Here is a 20385-nt window from a genome sequence, read left to right as displayed (position 1 = left end):
CCTGGTAATCTCTTTGAACCTGCTTCACGAATTCTATGTTTTCTCTATTTTCTCCATCAAACTATTCTCCCCCTTTTTACTGTTCTTCCATTCCACCGTCTTTTTTTTTCTTGGGCAGTTCTTAGCATTTCTCTAACTATTCTACTTATATCTTGCTTTACTTCATTAAATACTTCACTTTTGAACTCGTCTATGAAGCTCCGGAGATATCGCTTTATGTCTATTGGTGCCATGTCTGATATTGCATGTTTTCTGTCCTCATTCTCCTTTGCATTTACCTTTCCTGGATCAGTGTTCTCAGGATTGGGGGCCGAGGACCCTTTCTTGTTGCTCCTTCTTCCCATATTTTTTGTTCCTTCCATACAGGCATATATAAGAGGCCCAGTTTCTTTCTTTGTCAGCTACAGTTTGTTTGAATCATGCTGGCTAGGTATTCCCACCCACTGCAGTGTACTATGGAGACACAGACCTGAGCAGCCTCTGCTGGGCCCGACCTCCTGGTCAACCTACTGAAGGCTTCACTGCTAGGGTGCACCGCCAGGTGCTGGGACCTGGTTTGGGCTAGCCTACTGGGTTTTAGTCTGCAGCATCACCGAGGCCAAATGCTCCCCACCAATCCCACTTGAGAGGGGAATATGCGACTACAGTCACAGTAGCATCCTGTTCTGGCTAGTCTGCCTGGTCCCAGAATGTCCTCTGTTGGAGCCTCCTCGTCTATGGAAGGGTCCCCGTTCTTCTCACTCACCACAAGTTGATGCAGAGCTCCCTGCTAGTCCTGCTCTCAACTCTGTTTGCTGATTCCCGGTCTCAGAGCTTTCACATCTCTTTCCCTGCTGTGCCTATTCAGACACAGCAGCAGCGGCAGAAAATACAAATCACAGTTTCCAGACTATTTCATCTATTTCTAAGATGACAATATGTAACTTAACAACTGGTGATTTCTTACTGCTTATTTTTCTGTAAATAAACGCGTGGGTTCCAGCTCTGGTGCTGAGATTTTATCTGTTCTGGTTATTGTACCAGGTTTGCATTTCCAGTTGATTTCTCTCAACTTAGTTCATTCCTGGGTTGGCAGGGTATCTCTCCCCTTGCTTAGGACTCCTCACACCACATCATTCCTGGATTCTAAGCTGGTTATCTCAGGGAGCCTCCATAGCTGCTGTTACCTATCACCATGTTCTCCCAGAAGTCTCCTGATTTTGATTATTAACAGCTCTCAAATCCTACAATGTTTTCAAAGTTGTGTTTTTATAAAAGTAGCTATGTAATACTATGCTTAACTATATTAAGCCTGATGATGTGGATAAGTCTATTGAAAATAACAAGAGAAAGCCTAGTAACTACAGTAGGTCACCTAATATTGTGGTCTTATGTGTCTTTTTTATTGCATGTTTTTCTAGGAATTTGTTTTGCTGTCTTGTTATGATTTGTTTTTCCCTATAATACAGATAGGATAGATGTACATGTAGAAATTCACACATGGGAAGAATTTTTTAAACTATTTATGGGAACAGATTATACAGTGCAAGATGTAATGAACAGATACTCTGAAGAAGAAGAGACACTAAGAAACCCAATGCTAATTCTGTAGCATTATGATATAAAATCTAGCAATACTATTATTCACTGTTCAGGGTGATATTAGTCTAGTCTCTTAAGTTCAATTTCAGCATATGTAAAGATAAGGACAGCTACTACAAAGAAAATGAGAGACACTATAGTAGTCATTATTGTCTTCCACAATGTCAGATCTTGAAGACCTAAAAAAGCCTTCATCATCCTGTAATGATTTGATTAGTTCTATGCAGTATGTATTTAATGTGTGTGAATATGCAGTATGTATTTAATGTGTGTGACAACTATTTGGAAGAAAACTAAAGACAATAGGATAGACAGTGAAGATCTCCAGTGGACTTGCTTTGAAATCTGTATTACTTTAAATTGTTTCTTTTTGAACTGTTTTGTTCTGTTTTGATATGTTTAATCTTAACCTCTTTAAGATAAAAAACAAGTATGTAGGACTGATAATCATATTACTAAGGTTTGTTGGATCATTGAGCAGAACTGTTAGCAGTATCACTATTTGAATGTCACTTTACATACTTTAATTTTGTAACCTGAGCAACTATTTCTAAGATGACAATATGTAACTTAACAACTGGTGACTTCTTACTGTTTATTTTTCTGTAATTCTGTATTATTTCTACCTTTTCCTCCATGTCTTTTTTGTTTCTTTCTCTTTAAATAAATTTAAAAAAGAGAATAAAATTCAAGAACTTTAGACACACATTCCCCACCACATTTTTACTACCACCATAGAAATGGCTTAAATTTTTTCCAATATACTTGATCTGAAATTTGAGGAGAAAACCACAGGGACTCTAGTTCTAAAAATACAGCCAGGGTTGAATTCAGCCTTGGTAGGAGAAAGATAAACTTACTTATTAGAGAGAACAGAGTTCACTGATAAATTCACACATCCTCCTGACCTTCTCTCTTGACTTCTCCACTTGCCAGCACATAGTCAAGAACTACAGACATTATCAGCTTCTTCTGCAGACCTGGCAGTGAAGATTGCTCTTGGCTAACTTGGATCTCAGGAGTTGGTACTATTCTGAGAGATAAGGATTCATTACCCTGAGATGGGTAATGAATTTAGCTGTTGGAAACAACCAAAGAGAAGATCAACACGAAGACCGATGTGTTCCCACAAAGTAATGGCTGATTGCTCCCATGAGCCCACTCTCACTTATCCTGGTTTGCTGGTTGCCTGGACTCAGAAGCACTGAATGCTGGGATAAGATTTGATTTGTCTCCTTCTGCACAATCCCTGGCTCAGGGCTAAGTATTGAGGAGAATCTCAATGGGGTTTATTTAATGAGACCATAAAAGTGATTGCCCACCCATGATCACTGTAACCATGTTCCCACCCAAATGTCCTGTCAGGCAGGCTCTGCTTTCTCCTTGGATGCAACAAATCCCCCTCCGTACATAGAAGCCCACTCTATACCATCTGTGGCCTTAGGACATTTTGCGACTTGAGAAAATGTGAATGGTCTCAAGGATTCCTCTGCTCGTCACCTGAGACCCAGGAAAGCTAACAGTTTCCCAAGTCCTCACAGGCCTTGATGGCAACAGAGCCACCACACAAGACTTGGTGTTAAGCTGTCTTGTGTGAGGCTCCTAACTCATGCTCCAAGAACTAGTGTACTACATTAGGGGACAACTGATCACACACAGCTATTGCCAGTGCTAAAACAAATGTTTGCCAGGAAGATGGGAGAGAAGAGAGGTGAAGGGGTTGATAAGAGAATTACAATGTGTTTCTATTTATTTATTTATTTATTTATTTATTTATTTATTTATGGCTTTTGAGACAGGGGTCTTGCTATGGAGTTCAGGCTGGCCTTTAACTCACTAGTCAGGGTTGGCCTCAAATTCACAGCAATCCTCCTGCCTCAGCCTCCTGAGTGGTGAGATTACAGACATGCACCACCATACCTGAAAAGATGTATTATATACATGTACCAACTCTCCAGGATGACTGTAATCATCATGTACTACAAACATGTACTAATAAATATTAAAAATAAAATAAAATTTAAAATGTATATCAGAAGAGTGCTTCTTGGGACAATCTTTCACCCCAGTGCTACAGTCTTATTATTCATAATCAGTTTTCAACCAATAGATGATACAGTGAAAACAAGGAATACACGGAAGTACCAAATAGAACTTTTCACAATAAATACAATTGATTTATGCTTCCATAAATGAATATATTTCTAGCTCCTGTGCCACAGATATGTTCCCAAAGAAAAAAGGGTCTATCTCCTCACACAATTTCTCCAGTGTCACCTAAAAATGCTATAGAAAAACTATTTGATAAATTCTACACTGCTAAATGAATGCATTTATTCAAATTGGATATCATGAAAGCACAGCCTTAGCAAAGATCATCTAGGATGTCAATATCAGCTCCACATCCTCACATAAGCTAGAATGGGTACTCTCACTACTTTATTGTGCCTACCATCTCCTTGGGTAAAACAGATTCCACAAACAACTAGATGACTCAACAAAATCATATGCAACAGAAGGAAATCCAAATCCTTTCCAGACAGAGGGCTAAATGACACTCACATCCATCACAGTCACTGGAGTGCTTGTCAAAAATCCCTGGGATAAGGCCCAAAAAACTACACATCATCAGTGTTCACGGGAGTCTCGTACAAGGGAAGAGGCCACCATTAGACAAAAAGCCAGAATAGAGACTCACCAAGCCCCATAACAGTGAGACCCACTCTACTGGAGCAGAGCAAAATTCCTGTCCATCGTGGTTTTCTGTGGGAGCTGCGCCCTTTTCACCTGATGTTGCCCTATCTGGTCCTCCACGCTGTGTCTGCTGTTTTGGTCTGTTCTATTTGCTGTAGGATCCCATCCCTCTTGAGGGAAGTGCCTTTCACAAAGACTTGTGCTATTCTCTTCTTAGAGATATGGCAGAGATTGGTTCTCAGTAGCCACAGGGCTAAGGTTTTTCCTAACCTGTTGGGGTGAACTGAAAGAAATCAGTACTGATAGAAGGAAAGTCGGTAACAGGGTCAGCAGAGGAGCCTGAGATTATGGAGAAAGGGCAAGAACAGATTGAACTCTGCAAGGAATCTAGGCTACACCTGGATTTCAGCCTCTTGAATTGTCATGGCTTAACTCTAACCAGTGCTCCTCCGTCTTGTTCTGTATGCACCGTCCCAATAGGGTTAAGTTTCTAATCCTTGTAAAAGCTTAAGTTTCAGCTTCTTGTAACTCCCTACCCCTTTCCACATGTTATTGCTAGTGATCTGTTCTGAGATAATTAACTCCTCTACCCTCTTTCCACATGTTATTACAGGTGTGCCATTTGAGATAATATTTAACCACATGGTGGGAGTAGCGGAATGCACCAAGAGCTCCAGATGTTATCAGAACCAAGTCAACTAAGTCGACAGTTTTATAGCTTTGTGGTTTTTAGCTTGAAAAAGCCCTCCCTTAGTCTGTTAGACACGCAGTCTCTGGGTTGATCCAAAGGGGGCTGCATCTCCAGGCCTGGAATAAAGCCTTTGTTCTGAAATTTCTTAATTTTTTGCTTCCTTGGATTTTATTCCGGGGTCCCAGCTATCTCATCTGGGGGCTCATCCAGGATGGACGCAAGATCCCTGACTCAATGCTGAACACCTAAAAGTAAGTACTCTGGAGGGTTTGTTTGGACCGTAGTCAATTTTTACTTTTGGAGAGGGCACCCTCAATTTGGGGAGCAAGGACCTCTCAAAGGCAGAGTCAATTGGTTTTTGGGATGAGCCTCGTCTGTTCGTGACTCTTCCCCAAGTGGGAGCCACTCCGTTGGTTAATTTGATAATTTCTCCAGATCCAAAAATTTGACCTACTTTTGAGCTAAGGCCATTTTTGCTGCAACTTGTCTTATCTTATATCGGTATGTCTATTTGGCCTAACTGTTCTCCTTTAGGTTACCCAAATCTAACAGAACATTTTCTCCTAGGAACCCCTTCTATGAGCCCAAAATGGACAAAAGGGATTTTGACCACTATTTTTATCTCATTGTTGTTCTGTCTCTTCCTCCTAATCTTATCTCTGTCTCTTAGATTCTCCCACAGGAGAGAAGAACTGACATCTTTGCCAGCCATGGGGCAAACTGAATCTAAATCCAGCACGCCACTTAGCCTGTGCTTGATCACTTCAAAGAATTCAAGTGGCAAGCTGAGGGATATGGGGAAAAGGTTTATAAAACCAGATTAACAACTTTTGTCACACAGGAATGGCCATTAGGGACCCAGGGGGTCTGGCCCCCTCTGGGTCTTTTAACATGGAGATAGCACAAGCCACTTGCCAGTATATTTTTGGGCCCCCTGCTTACCCTGATCAAATTGTCCATATTCAGAACTGGATAGACATAATTTATTCTGCCCCTTTCTGGATTAAGCCCTCTCGTGATGGAGTCATTGCAGCCCTCAAATCGAAAGTAAAACTCAAGAAGCTGCCTTCTGAACCTACCATGCCTCCGTTCCTGCCCTCCGAAGAAGACCCCTCGATCTGCTGGAGGCACTCCCGCTGCCTCCCCCGTATCCCACCTCTGACCCCCAACCTGATTCCACTGCTCCACCCCCACCACCTAGTCCCGTTTGTACCCATCGACACCCCCGACCCGAGGTGTCTTCAGAGCAGAGCTCTGAGGTAGCCCAGCTTTGTCCATTACAGGAGGTCCCAGCTCCAAGCGGGGGCTCAATGTTTGTGTATATTCCTTTTTATTTTCAGACCTTTATAATTGGAAAACCCAGAACCCTCCTTTTTCAAAGGATCCTGAAACTCTGATTAACCTTTTAGAATCTGTATTCTCTACTCATCGCCCCACCTGGGATGAATGCCAACAGATCCTGTGCATCCTCTTCATGGCTGAAGAGAGACTGCGCATATGCACTCTTGGGCAAAAAGGAGTCTGAGTCCTGGACAGATCTGCATCCACCGATCGGCAGAAGATGGAATGCCTGTTCCCTTCCTCCCGACCTGACTGGGACCCCAGTACGGATGGAGGTAAGAGGGCTCTTGATGATTATCACCTGAGGCTTCTAGATGCGCTCAATGCAGCTGTCAAAAAGCCCACCAATTTGTCCTAAGTGACTGAGGTAAGATAGTTGGCTGATGAATCTCCTGCTATGTTTTTAGAGCACCTCCTAGAGGCATATAGGTTGCATACCCCAATTAACCCAATGGCACCTGAGAATGCACAAGTGATTAATATTGCTTTTGTGTCCCAGTTGGCTCCCAATGTTAGAAGAAAATTACAAAAGCTTGAGGGATTTGAGGGAATGCTCCTCAGCCAGTTAATAGAGATAACGCAGAAGGTTTTTGAAAATAGAGAAAATTTACAAGAAGTCACCAACAAGAAAATGACTAACATGTTAGAATTACTCTGTGAAAGAGAAACTAAAAAGCTGGCCAGTACCAATAAAAAGGAAGCCCAGGGAAAATGACCTCCTTTAGATAAGGAACAGAGTGCATATTGCAAAGAGATGGGACATTGGCTAAAGGATTGCCCAAAGTTAAAGGCTAAAGTTGAAGGAGAAGCAAAGGCTTTGTTGTCTCAACAATGAGGAGGTAAGGGCTCGTTGCTGGCCCCCGAGCTCCAGATAACTCTTCAAGTGGGGGGGGGGCACCTGGTGGACTTCCTGGTGGACACAGGAGCCACCTATTCTGTACTAACCCAACCCTTGGGAAAATTGACCAAAGACTCAGTTAATGTAATAGGAGCCACAGGGGGACGAAGATCATACCCAAAGGTAACCACTAGTTTAGCTTGACCGGGCCACAAGTTGGTCCAGCACAATTTTCTATGGGTACCAGAGTGTCCAGACCCCTTCCTAGGATGAGACCTCCTTCATAACTTGCAAGTGCAAATTGATTTCTTGACAAATGAGCCAAGACTAAGATTGGGAACAGGCTCAACCCAAAGTCTTAAAAAGAGCATTAGAGTTTTAGCCCTTGTCCCAGAAGGAGAAAATTACCATCTGCTGGAAATTGTCCGATTCACCTAAAGCCACCCCCCACGGACTTAGAACTAGAATTATTAAACAAATGGAGATAAGAAATCCCAGAGGTCTGGGCTGAAACTAACCCCCCCAGGACTGGCAGTCAACCAAGCGCCCTTGAATTAGAGCTCCTACCCCAGGCACATCCTATTTGTTTGTGTCAATATCCAATAAGTCTCCAAGCCTGAAAGGGAATTAAAGTTCATATACAGAGACTAAGAGACAATGGTATCCTGATTCCTTGTGTTTCCCCTTGGAACACGCCTCTGCTTCCAGTCCAGAAACCAGGGACAACTGACTATCGCCCTGTGCAAGACCTACAGGAGGTCAACAGGCGGATATTAACTTTACATCCAACTGTGCCTAACCACTATACTTTACTCAGCCTCCTCAACCCAGAGTGCACCTGGCACTCTGTACTGGACCTCAATGATGTCTTCTTTACTCTACCTCTCGCCCCAGTGAGTCAACCCATTTTTGCCTTTGAATGGACTGACCCAGATTCTGGGGTCATGGAACAACTGACCTGGACTTGGTTGCCACAGGCTTTTACAAACTTGCCCATTCTTTTTGAGGAGGCCCTGGCCAGAGATCTCTTGGGGTTTTGAGAGGAACACCCCAAGGTGACACTTTTACAATATGTAGACAATCTACTGATAGCCTCCCCCACTTTGGAGTCCTGTCGAAAGGCCACAGGGGAGCTATTAAGAACCTTGGGACAATTAGGCTACAAGGGTTCAGCCAAAAAGGCCAATTGTGTCGCCAAACCATGACTTATTTGGGCTACGAGTTACAGGGAGGAAAGAGAACTCTAAGGAAAGGATCCAAGCCATATTACAGATTCCTATCCCAGAAACTAAAAAACAAGTATGAGAGTTTTGGGGGAGCTGTAGGATACTGTAGGCTATGGATTCTAAATTTTACGGAGATAGCATGCCCCCTGTATTGCTCCCTTAAGGGAGAAACTCAAAAATCTTTGGACTGGACAGATGAATGTGAACAGGCCTTCCAGCAGCTTAAATGAGCCCTAACAGAGGCCTCAGCCCTGGGACTCCCTGATGTTACCAAGCCATTCACCTTGTTCTAGATGAACTTAGGGGCATTGCCAAAGGAGTCTTAACCCAGGACATTGGCCCCTGGAAGAGACCTGTAGCCTACCTCTCTAAAAGACTTGATCCAGTGGCAGGTGGGTGGCCCTCCTTCCTAAGAATACTGGCTGCTGTGGTGATGTTACTTAAGGAGGCTAAGAAACTCACTTTTGGACAAAAGATTTCTGTGGTGACCTCCCACAGTTTAGAGACTCTTATAAAGACCCCTCCTGAGGAAGTGGCTCTCCAATGCTAGAATTCTGCATTATCAGGCTCTACTCCTAGACCCAGAGTCTGTGGTTTTTAAGACTTCCTCAGCCTTAAACCCAGCCACCCTTATGCTTGATGACGACCCTGGAACTCAAAATAAGCCTCTTCACGAGTGTGCAGACCTCCTCGGAATACAGCAGAATCTACAGGCCAATCTTACTGACCAGCCCTTGGAGAATGCTGATAACTACTTCACCCATGAGAGCAGTTTCATCCAGGATGGCAAACGAGTGGCTGGAGTGGCAGTGACCACTGAAAAAGAGGTACTCTGGGTTAAGCACTTAGAGCCTGGCACCTCAGCCCAAAAGGCTAAGCTCATTGCTTTGACTGAAGCATTAAAGTTAGCCACTGGGAAGAGGGTAAATATCTATACCGACAGTAGATATGCTTTTGCTACTGTACATATACATGGAGCCATCTATCAAGAGTGAGGTCTCTTAACCTCAGCTGGGATTAAGATCAAAAATACTCCACAGATTCTAGATTTGTTGGCAGCTGTCTGGCTACCTCAGCAGGTTGCAATTATTCATTGCAAGGCTCATCAGACAGGAGAAGATCCCATCATCCAAGGAAATAATTTAGCAGACCAAACCACTCAAAAAATAGCAACCACATCACAGGGGCCTACCAAGGAAGTAGCTGCCCTAATGTTGGTTCCTCCTATCGTTTCAGAACCAGTTTATACAAAGAAAAACTCACAATTAGCATCTCAGCTTGGAGCAAAGCTCCTCACTCCAGAGGGTTGGTACCAATTACCAGGTAAGCGAGTGCTGTTGCCAGAGGCACTAGGATGTGAGCTGCTGCACAGGTTCACCAAACCACCCATTTAGGGGGAAGCAAACTTGCTGAATTGTTCAGCACTTGGTTTTTCATTCCAAGACTATCCAAATTGACCACCTCTTTGAGCTCCAGATGCCCACAGTGTCTGTTAGTAAACCTGACCAGGAGTTCACCAGTGGAAACTACCTGGCATCAGGGAACGGCCCCAGGAGAACACTGGGAAGTACAGACATGGTAAAGCCTGGTTTACAGGACCATCACTATCTCTTGGTATTAATAGATACTTTTACTGGCTGGGTAGAGGCTTTTCCTACTAAGTCGGAGTCAGCCTTAGTGGTAACTAGAAAACTACTGCAAGAGATCATACCTCGATTAGGCCTTCCACTATACATGGGGTCCAATAATGGCCCAGCTTTCATAGCCCAAGTCACCCAAACATTAGCCCAGGCATTAAGAATTGATTGGAAACTTCACTGTGCCTATCAACCACAAAGTTCCAGACAAGTAGAACATATGAATCAAACTCAAAGGACACTTTAGCTAAGCTGTCTTTAGAAACTAGTAATAATTTGGTGAGCCTTCTTCCCATTGCTCTGCTGAGAGCTAGATGTACTCCTTATGTTTCTGGAATTTCCCCATTTGAAGCTATGTTTGGGAGACCCCCTCCACTGGTCCCAAATTTGTCTGAGGACAAATTAGTTGAAATAATAAATCAAGATCTCATTAAGTCCCTGCAGACGCTCCAGCCTGTGTTGGCTTCCAGCTGTTTAGACAAAAACACCCAGACTTGCCTTCAGAGACACCACTAAAGAATCCCATCAAACCAGGTACTTCAGTCCTGGTATGATGCCATCATCAAGACTCCCTCGAACCCTGCTGGGAAGGACCTTTCACCGTGGTGCTCAGTACCCCCACTGCAGTCAAGGTAGCCCGAAAGACTTTGTGGATTTACTATACCCATGTAAAGCCACTGGAAATGGCAGATGATGAGGACCACACCCAATGGACTGTACAGCAGACTGGTAATCCCTTAAAGTTAAAATTGACTAGACTTAGATTGCATCAGGCATGTACTACTTTAGCTTGCTTGCCTTTGTCCTTTCTATTCCACTACTGGGGATTTTCATAGCGCTGTTACCGACCTCATGTGAAGGATTCGGACTGCCTGTAAGCTGAGAACAGCTGTTAAAATCTTTATACAGGAGTCCTTGTGGTTGTGGAGGTGGCCAATTTTGTGGTAGTAGTGGGGAGCGAATTGTTCAGACCAGTCACACAGACTGTGGAAACAAAATAGCCATTCTTGTTGCTAGGCCCACCACTACAGGAGTAACTCAAATGTGGGAATGCAAAGAAAAACCTCACGTGATACCTAAAATAAGCAGCCAACCAGGGCCATGCCTTAAAGATTGTCCTTATTATTCATAAATTCATTCCTCCTCCTATGACTCAGTGCAGGAATGCACAGGAAAAGACAGCAAGACTTATTTCATTGCTGAGCTTCTGAGGAAACATGTTGAAAGGGCTGGGGGCAACCGCTCCATCACTCCGACATTAATAAGAAATTCAAAGTATGCCCAAGCCTCATGTAATGGCCCAATTGGAAAACCAGTGTACTAGAGTAAGGTGGCCTCAATACATGTGTCTGATGGAGGTGGTCCACAGGATAAGACCAGAGAACTCATGGTTGGAGAATGTCTAAACAGATTAGTAGAGATAACATTTCCCTAGGTGCATTACCACTCCTTGATGCTGCCTAAATCACGGGGAATTGATTTGGATGCTCAGACTTCTGATATTCTAGGATCCACTTATAGGGCCTTGAATGCTTCCAACCCAACTTTAGCTAAAGATTGTTGGCTATGCATGGCACAAGGCTCTCCCATGCCTCTTGTGATCCCCTCCAATGCCCCCTTGACCATACCGGAAGAACCAGATCACTTAAACTATAGTGCTGGTCTCCCCTTTAGAGTACAACCAGTAGGGTTTAAAGACTCTCCCTGTCTCCAAGGAAGTTTTCATTAAGACACTTCTGACATTGACATGGGGTTCATTGCTTTTGCTAACTGTAGTTCTATAATTAACTAGACTACCTCTCTTTGTCCTGCCAAAGAGAGGGGGGTTCATCTGTGGAGGCAATCTGGCCCATACTTTCCTCCCAACCAACTGGTCAGAAATATGTGCCAACAGCTGTCCTGTTGCCAGGCATAGAGGTTTTACCAGGGAATGAGCCTGTCCCCATTCCTAGCCTGGACTACATTACAGGCTGCTCAAAGACGGCAGTTCAATTTATCCCTTTATTGGTGGGTCTTGGGAATATCAGGAGCCCTGGGTATGGGGATAGCAGGAGTAGGGGTCTCTGTTCAACTTTCCAACCAGGTCGTCAGTGATATGCAGGCATTATCTAGTACCATTCAGGACATTCAAGATCAAATAGATTCATTAGCTGAAGTAGTCCTTCAAAATAGAAGAGGGTTAGACCTCCTGACGGCAGAACAAGGAGGGATCTGTGCGGCATTGCAAGAGCGATGCTGTTTTTATGTAAACAAGTCTGGCATTGTTTGACCATTGTTCGATCAAGAGATTGCAGGAAGATCTGGTAAAAAGAAGAAGAGAGCTATTTGAAAACCCCCTTTGGAGTGTCTGGAATGGAATCCTGCCTTATCTTCTGCCCTTGCTTGGACTATTGCTAGGATTGCTACTCTTGATTTCTGTAGATCCTTGTGTAATCAATAAACTAACTGCATATATTAGACAACAAATGCAGAACATAAAGCTGATGATGATCCATCAGCAAGCCTATGAACTTATTCCCCAGGATCTATAACATTAGGCCAAAGATTTGGCCTCAGTCACAACATCAGAGGGGAATGTTATGGCTTAACCAGTGCGCCTCTGTCTTGTTCTGTATCTGCCGTCTCAACAGGGTTAAGTTTCTAATCCTTGTAAAAGCTTAAGTTTTAGCTCTTGTAACTTTTACCCCCTTACTGCATGTTATTGCAGGTGTGCTATTCCAAGATAATGTTTAACTGCAGGGTGGGAGTAGCAGAATGTACCAAGAGCTCCAGATGTTTTCAGAACTAAGTCAACTAGGTCAATAGTTTTATAGCTTTACAGTTTTTTAGCTTTAAATACCCCTCCCTTGTCCTAAGCAAGGGGAGATATACCCTGCCGATCCAAGAACAAACTAAGCTGAGAGAAACCAACTGGAAAGGCAATCCCGATGATATAACAGGATCAGATAAAATCTCAGCACGGAAGCTGGAACCCGAACCTCTGGAAGCCACGATTTGAATTTTCCTGCTGCCACTGCTGTGTCCTAATCGACACAGCAGGGAGAGAGAGCACTCAAAAGCTCTGAGAGCGGGAATCAGCAAACCAAACAGAGTTGAGAGGGGAACTGGCAGAGAGCCATGCATCGACCTGTGGTGAGTGAGAAGAATGGGGAACCTTTCATAGACTAGGAGGCTCCAACAGAGGACATTCTGATACTGGGCAGACTAGCCGGAACAGGACGCTGCAGTGACTTTAGTCACATATTCCCCTCTCAAGCAGGATTGGTGGGGAGCCACTTGGCCTGGTGACACCGTGGACTATGACCCAGTAGGCTAGCCCAAATCAGGTCCCAGCCCCTGGCAGTGCACCCTAGCAGTGAAGCCTTCAGTAGGTTGACCTGGAGGGGTGGGCCCAACTGAGGCTGCCCAGGTCTGTGTCTCCCTAGTACACTGCAGTGGGCAGGAACACCGAGCCAGTGCAATTCAAACAAACTGTAACAGACAAAGAGAAAAAAACTGGGCCTCCTATATATGCTTGTATGGAAGGAACAAAAATTATGGGAAGAGTGAGCAATAAGAAAGGGTCCTCAGTCCCCAATCCTGAGAACACTGATCCAGGAAAGGTAAACACAAAGGAGAATGAAGACAGAAAACACGCAATATGGGACACAGCACCAATAGACATAAAGTGATATCTCCGGAGCCACATAGATGAGTTCAAAAATGAAGTATTCAATGAAATAAAGCAAGAAATAAGTAGAATAGTTAGAGAAATGCTAAGCACTGCCCAAGAAAAAACAGATGGTGGAATGGAAGAACAGAAAAAAGGGAAGAATTGCTTGATGGAGAAAATAGAGAAAACATAGAATCTGTGAAGCAGGTTCAAAGGAACTTCAAATTACCAGGAAACTAAAAACTCTACTGAAAGCTGGCATAACAGTATGAAAGAAACTAAGGATAGATTATATGAACTGGAGGACAGATTTGTAAGGTGGGAGCATGAAATGAAAAATTTCTTAAAAATAACAAGAAAACAAACAGCAATGATACAAAGGATAGAAGATGATAAGAGGATCTATAACTTAAGAATTAAGAACATAAAAGAAGAAGTCGGGACACAAACAAATGAACTACAAAAGCTATTCAGAAGAAATAATCAAGGAGAATTTCCCTAATTTAGCAAAAGGTAAAGATACTCAGATGTATGAGACATACAGGACCCCAGCCACCTACAACCCAGACAGAGCTACACCCAGGCATATAATAACCAAAATTCCAGAAATCCAATATGAGAACAGAATATTAAAAGCCGTCAGAAACAAGAAACAGATCACTTACAAGGGAACACCCATCAGAATTACAACAGACTTCTCGGCACAAACCATCAAATCATGAAGAGCATGGTGGGAAATAATTCAAGCTTTGAACGATAATAACCTCCAGCCAAGATTGAGATATCCTGCACAACTGTCCCTAGAAATTGATGGAAAAACAAGGTGCTTCCAGGATAAAGAGGAACTAGGGGAATTTGCAACCACCAATTCAACTCTACAGAGATTACTGCAGGATATTCTAAAAATGAAAAATACCAAGATTCCAGAAACAGTGGCAGAGCGGCCACAATAAATGGAGCAGAAAGCGAAATGAAGAAGACAAACTGACAACTACTGACAGAAAAAGTGCTCAACAGAAATGAGGCAGGGAAGGTTGGATGATAGGAACAGCTATTTTAGAAAAAACAAGACATCATAATAGGTAGTGCTGATTTAATATTATCTTGTTTTGAAGTCCCATTAAGCTTTTGTTCTTCTGTCTCCATCGGTCTTAACATGTTGTATCTTACTGGAATTTACTATATGTGATAATATAAACAAAATCTTTTATAGACAAGGAGATTATACAGAAACCACTGTTCATTTTCTGTTAGTTGATTCTAAATACCCTGTAGTACTGTCATTCTCTTGAATGATTTTACATTGTCTTGATATGTTTGATGCTACAGTATATGAAGTTATACTCAAAGATTTCAAGGAAAGAGACACTATGCTAACTACTTTTAGGTCAGGGTTAAATTGTGGTGAAACACTATTTTGCTTAAATGGTTATGTTTTGACCTGCACTGTTTGGTTGTCATGTCCTCTTTTATCTCAATCTCCTTTTTTATTATTTACTTTTTCACTTTTATCCTTTTAATTAAGGGAAAAAATAAATAAAAATCGCAGGATACATTATAGTAACCCACTTTGATTTCCTATTAACTTGATTTGAAACCCTGTATTGCTCTCACCATCTTGTTTTGACTGATTTTCCTCTATTCTGTTTTGCTTGATAGTACCAAGTTCAAAAGTATAAGTAACAACTGTGAAGACAATAAGATTCATTATGACGCCCATTCTGGTCGACTATTATCTTCTTTTGAAGTCCTGTAATGTCTCCAATGTTTTGGTTTTATTGGTTTTGTTCTTTACTGTTTTGTTCAATTTTATTATAACTGATGATATAGGCAATTCTTTTTAAGATAGCAAGAGGCAGTATGGTAACCATTGTTGAGCACCTTGTATTTTGTTTTTACATTATGTATTATGACCATCCTTTTGATTTGACTGACTCTATCCTGTTATGTCACATTTTGGTTTTACTCTCTTCAAAAAAAAGTAATAAGAACAATGGGAGTAATAAAACCCAAAATGTGTAATTGTCATTGTACATAAGAGAGGAAAAGAAAGTGCTCTAAAGGACATAACTGCATGTATTTTTAAGTGTATATGATAGGTAACCATATTACTGAGTTTTATTGGATCATTGAACAGAACTGTTTGCAGTCTCACTGTTTGAATGTCCACTCTACATGCTTTAATTGTGTCACTTGAACAACTATTTCTAAGATGACAATATGTAATCTATTAACTGGTGATTTCCTCCTGTTTATTTTTTCTGAAATTCTGTATAACTTGTACCCTTTTTCTGTTTTTCTTTTTTCTCCTTAAATAAAATTTTAAAAATAAATAAGTAAATACCCCTTCCTTAGTCTGTTAGGCACGCAGTCTCTGGGTTGCTAGGGGGCTGTGTCGCCAGGCCTGGAATAAAGCCTTTGCTCTGAATTTTCTTAATTTCTTGCTTCCATGGATTCCTGGGGGACTGAGCTCTCTCAAACCCATCCCAAGGTTTCAGGGAGACATCACTCAGAGACTGATCAGCTCAGTCTAATGGTGATTGATTCCTCCCACTCACCCTAACCTTGACTTTTCTACTATGAAGTAGAAACCCCGTTAATTTGCCTGAACCAAACCTACCTAGCAATGCATGACAAGACAATATGTGACCAACTATAGAAAGTGTACTATCAGCCTTCTTCCTGCTGGCTTTTTATATTTCCTGTTTACAGCAGCTATCAGTGTTTTATTATCCCCTAGACAGGACTGATGATTTGAAACAGATTCCCATCAGTCTGCCAGAGAATAAGCCTGTTTGTCTTCCAGATTCCTCCATGCGAAGTGTCTTCCTTCTGACTCAGTCCGCTTTTTCACAACTGAATCAGAAAACTCCAGATATTTGCTAAACCATCTCAGATGTTTGGCCAGGTAAAAGAAAAATTCCCTGTCTAAAAACATACGAGTTTTTCAATGCCTGATACTGCATAAATGACTCTTTTTCTCAATCTCAATATGTAACCATCAGGAAATCTCCATCAGATGTAAACTAATCAACAGACAATTCCCTGAAAGGGTTCTTACTACTATTTTTGCATAAGAAATCCTAGACCCGACCTCAGCCTGAGGAGTGGGAGACATAGAGGTTCACCAGGGCTGAACTTTTCACATCTGTGCTATTTCTCTCACAGTGGCCCATCCTCCCTATTCAGTGTTCTTTTTCCCTACTATTACTTGGCACAAATTCACCCTACAAAGCACAGTATTTTTCTTACCTTTAATAAATGTAAAACTTTGCTACCATGTGTGCTCGTCCTAACCAATTCTTTGTTCAGCACAGACAGAACTTGGAAATCACCCCTAGAAGGAGACTCCAGTGCCCCAAAATCTTACAACATGACTACATAAAAGCATGAGTATATATCCATGAATAGCATCAAATTCTACCATTTTGTAGTTTCATTTGTGGAAAATTCGCAGCATAGTTTATCCCACTTTCTCCGTAAGTAAATATTCATTTGTAAATTGCTAAATTCTAAGAATAGCTTGAGTGATACAAAATTGACTGCATTTGCTTAGGACCAAATCTTATCAACTTTTCCTCAAGACATGGAGGGAAATTTCTGTCCTGAAGATAAGGGGCTGAGGAAGAAAGCACCTTTGGGTAAAACAAAATAAAGTATTTGTTGATCAATATTATTTTGTTTTGAGGAAACCAGAAATTATTTCATTCCAAGAAATAAACAACAATAATAAAAGATGTCATTAATAGCCAAACATGGTGGAACACACCTGCAATCCCAGCACTGGGAGGCTGACGCAGGTGGATCACCTGTGAATTCAAGGCCAGCCTGGGCTACATGACAAAACTCTTTCTCAAAACAAAATTTTTAAGTGATTAATATTTTGTATCTCCTTTAAGTCATGCAGACTTTTCACCTCAGAGAGGGCAATTCTGACTTTAATATTCTCAATATCCTTATTTAGAACAGGACCCTATTTTATTTTATTAAAATAATTTTTTTTGAGACAGAGTCACTCTGTAGCCCAGGCTGGCCTTGAACTTAGAGTGATTTTCCGGCCTCAGCCTTCCAAGTCCTAAGATTACCACACCCAGCAAGGACCCCATTTTAAGCCAGTATTTGAATAGAGTTTATAGTGTAAAGTCATTTTTTTCCATAGGACGTTTTCATTTCAGAATAGAGCTACAGAGTCACAAATAACTAAGTCAGTTATAGAGAATTTGTTGACTATCACTTCTCTTAAATGCCTGGAATCAGCAATATTTTAGGTGTTTTCAGATTTTGGAATATTTGCATATACATAATACCATAATACAAGATACCTTGAGGATGAGACCCAAGTCTAAATCCAAAGTTCATTTGTTTTGTATAGTCTTGAGTTCATTTATGCAATGCAACATTTTTAGTGTTTTTGAATTAGACCTGCCATGGGTCAGATGTGGATTTTCCACTTGAGGCATCAGATCTGTGCATCACATAGAATATTGGGTTGGATATTAGGGATGCTCAACCAATATAACCAATGCTAGTTTATAATAATAGCCAATAGTTACCAATAAGCTTTTATGGCCAGGTCTAAAAGCTACTACAGTATTGAGATCAGATTCTAGGAAGTTTCTTTTATATGGGCAGTAATAACTTTCATGAAAGCCCAAGAAACCTCACTGGGTCCTACTTGATAGAATTTTTCGGCACGGAAGGAAATCATCTGATAGGATTTTGGTGCATCTGAAAAGATAAGAAATATAAAATAAAAATGAGCTTTATTTTAAGAATGTGGGGAGAGACCCCCCCAACCATCCAAGGTCTGGCATTGTCTCTGGGGGCTGGCATTCTCTCCGTCAGATACGTGGAGTGGGGGCATATATGTAGCTTAGGTTTGGGGTGGTGCCTAACGGGCATTAGTGATGCACAGGTAGCCATTGGTATTCATTTCACGATGCAGGTGAATTCCTAGGGGTGGGGAAGACAGAGCCCCTTGGTTCCCCTTCCAGCTTTACCAGCTACAGTGTCCCATGTGGGGCAAACATCTTTCACTTTGGAAGCTGCATAGTTTTCCTAGTGACTTTGCTCTGCTTGCGGAGTCTATTTGTGCCTTCAATCTTTTTTTCAGTTGTTCAGCTTTTGCGATATTTTCTTTGACAGCTTTTTTTCTTCTTTTGCACTTTCTCCCTGGCTTCAGTTGCCTTGGTCAGTTTCTAGATCAAAAGAGCATTTGTTAGACACAGTGAAGTATAAAGCAGAAAAACTACTGTAAGGTTTTCTGGGTCCTTTGCAGTCCATTCCACATCAAATTCAGCCCAAGTCTTTATGTTCAACATCTCTGCAGCAATCCTAGGAAATCACATGCTTGCCTAGTGACTCTCATTTTGCCCAGCATTATCAGGAACCCAATCAGTTTCAGACGACCCTGGGTTGTTGTTGAAAGAGTTTTGGCCCAGACAGGACGCTGTAGCCAGAAAAGCCTCAAGCCAGAACCAAAGAGCTCCTATCTCCCCCACCCCTAGAGATTTACCTTCGACTCTATCTCCCCCCACCCTTAGGAATCTGCCCCTGGTGCCAAACGAGTGCCAATGAGATACCTGTGCATCTCTAATGGACCTAGGGCACTACCCTAAGCTTAGGCTACTTATATACCTCCCTCGCCACATGTCCGCCAGAGAGAAGGCCAGACTCCAGCAGTGGTGGTGGGGTGGTGGTAGTGGTTTTCTCTCTAGGCGTTCTCAGAATAAAGACCTCTTTTGTTTTATACTTCTCATCTTTTGGACACACTATATAATCTTATCAGTTGTTGTTTTAGTTCTAACATACATTCTTGAGAAGTTTAAATTTTCTTTGTCTTTCCCTCCTTACTAAGGCCTCTCCATTCCCCAGACAGCACTGCCAGCCTCAGGAGCCAGGTCCACCCCATTCCTGGCCACCACTGCATGGCAGGGGACCCAGAGCAATACTAGGAAGCCAGGAAGAGAAACAGCTGCATCTCTCCAGCCATAGCCTCACTGGTGCTATAGGAGACAATTTGGGTGGCTCCTCTTGAATGCAGAACAATTGCTTTAACATTAGTTAAATTCAGTCTTGTTTCCCTACACTGATATGCACAGAGCTGGCTATTGTATTTCCTTCTCCCTTCAATTGGCTATAAGCAGGGCAAATAAGACTCGCTGAGGTACTGTTACATAATCTTTAAGGCCAACTGATATTTTCTTGTTTCCTCACATTGTGTTCTCTGTTAAATAGTTGAATGTAATAGGATGGCAGAGGCAGCCAGCTCCAGGAATGTCAAAAGGTTCCAGCCTCAAAATAAAAGGCTATGACATTCCATGTACAAAAGTTTACATATCAGAAATGGAAGAAACAGCTTCCTCAAACAATTCAAATGGTACCCTAATTGAGTTATGTAGACTATTCCTTCTGCATGTCATATTCCCCGCACATTGCAAAGATGCTTTTCTCCCTACCTGGCCAGCCAGCTCAAGTTACGCATGTAATTCCTGCCAGCCTCACTATCACTCATCTTTGAACAACTCCCTTCTTCATGAGATAATAAATCCTGGGAGAGGCCTTGGATCAAGGCCTTTGTCCATATGTCCTCACTTGGATCAGACTTAGGATTCCTTGGCTGCCTATAGGCTTGAATATGTCTTAGTGTCTTTACTCTTGCCATGAATTACATTAGACCTGGTAGATCAAAATTAACTTGCTGAGATTCCAATTATGTTTCAATG

At 42.1% G+C, this 20385-nt stretch overlaps 1 pseudogene; it reads right to left on the bottom strand.

Moving 5' to 3' along the window:
• Positions 1-18656: 18656 nt before the first annotated feature.
• Positions 18657-18981, bottom strand: LOC134476087 (small integral membrane protein 15-like; annotated as a pseudogene).
• Positions 18982-20385: the final 1404 nt, after the last annotated feature.

This window comes from Cavia porcellus, unplaced genomic scaffold (assembly GCF_034190915.1).
Source record: "Cavia porcellus strain 051 isolate PalLab524CR breed Dunkin Hartley unplaced genomic scaffold, mCavPor4.1 scaffold_1, whole genome shotgun sequence".
Classification (NCBI taxonomy): domain Eukaryota; kingdom Metazoa; phylum Chordata; class Mammalia; order Rodentia; family Caviidae; genus Cavia; species Cavia porcellus.
The sequence above is the reverse complement of the archived record's forward strand: the minus strand, read 5'-3'. Positions and strand labels throughout refer to the sequence as shown.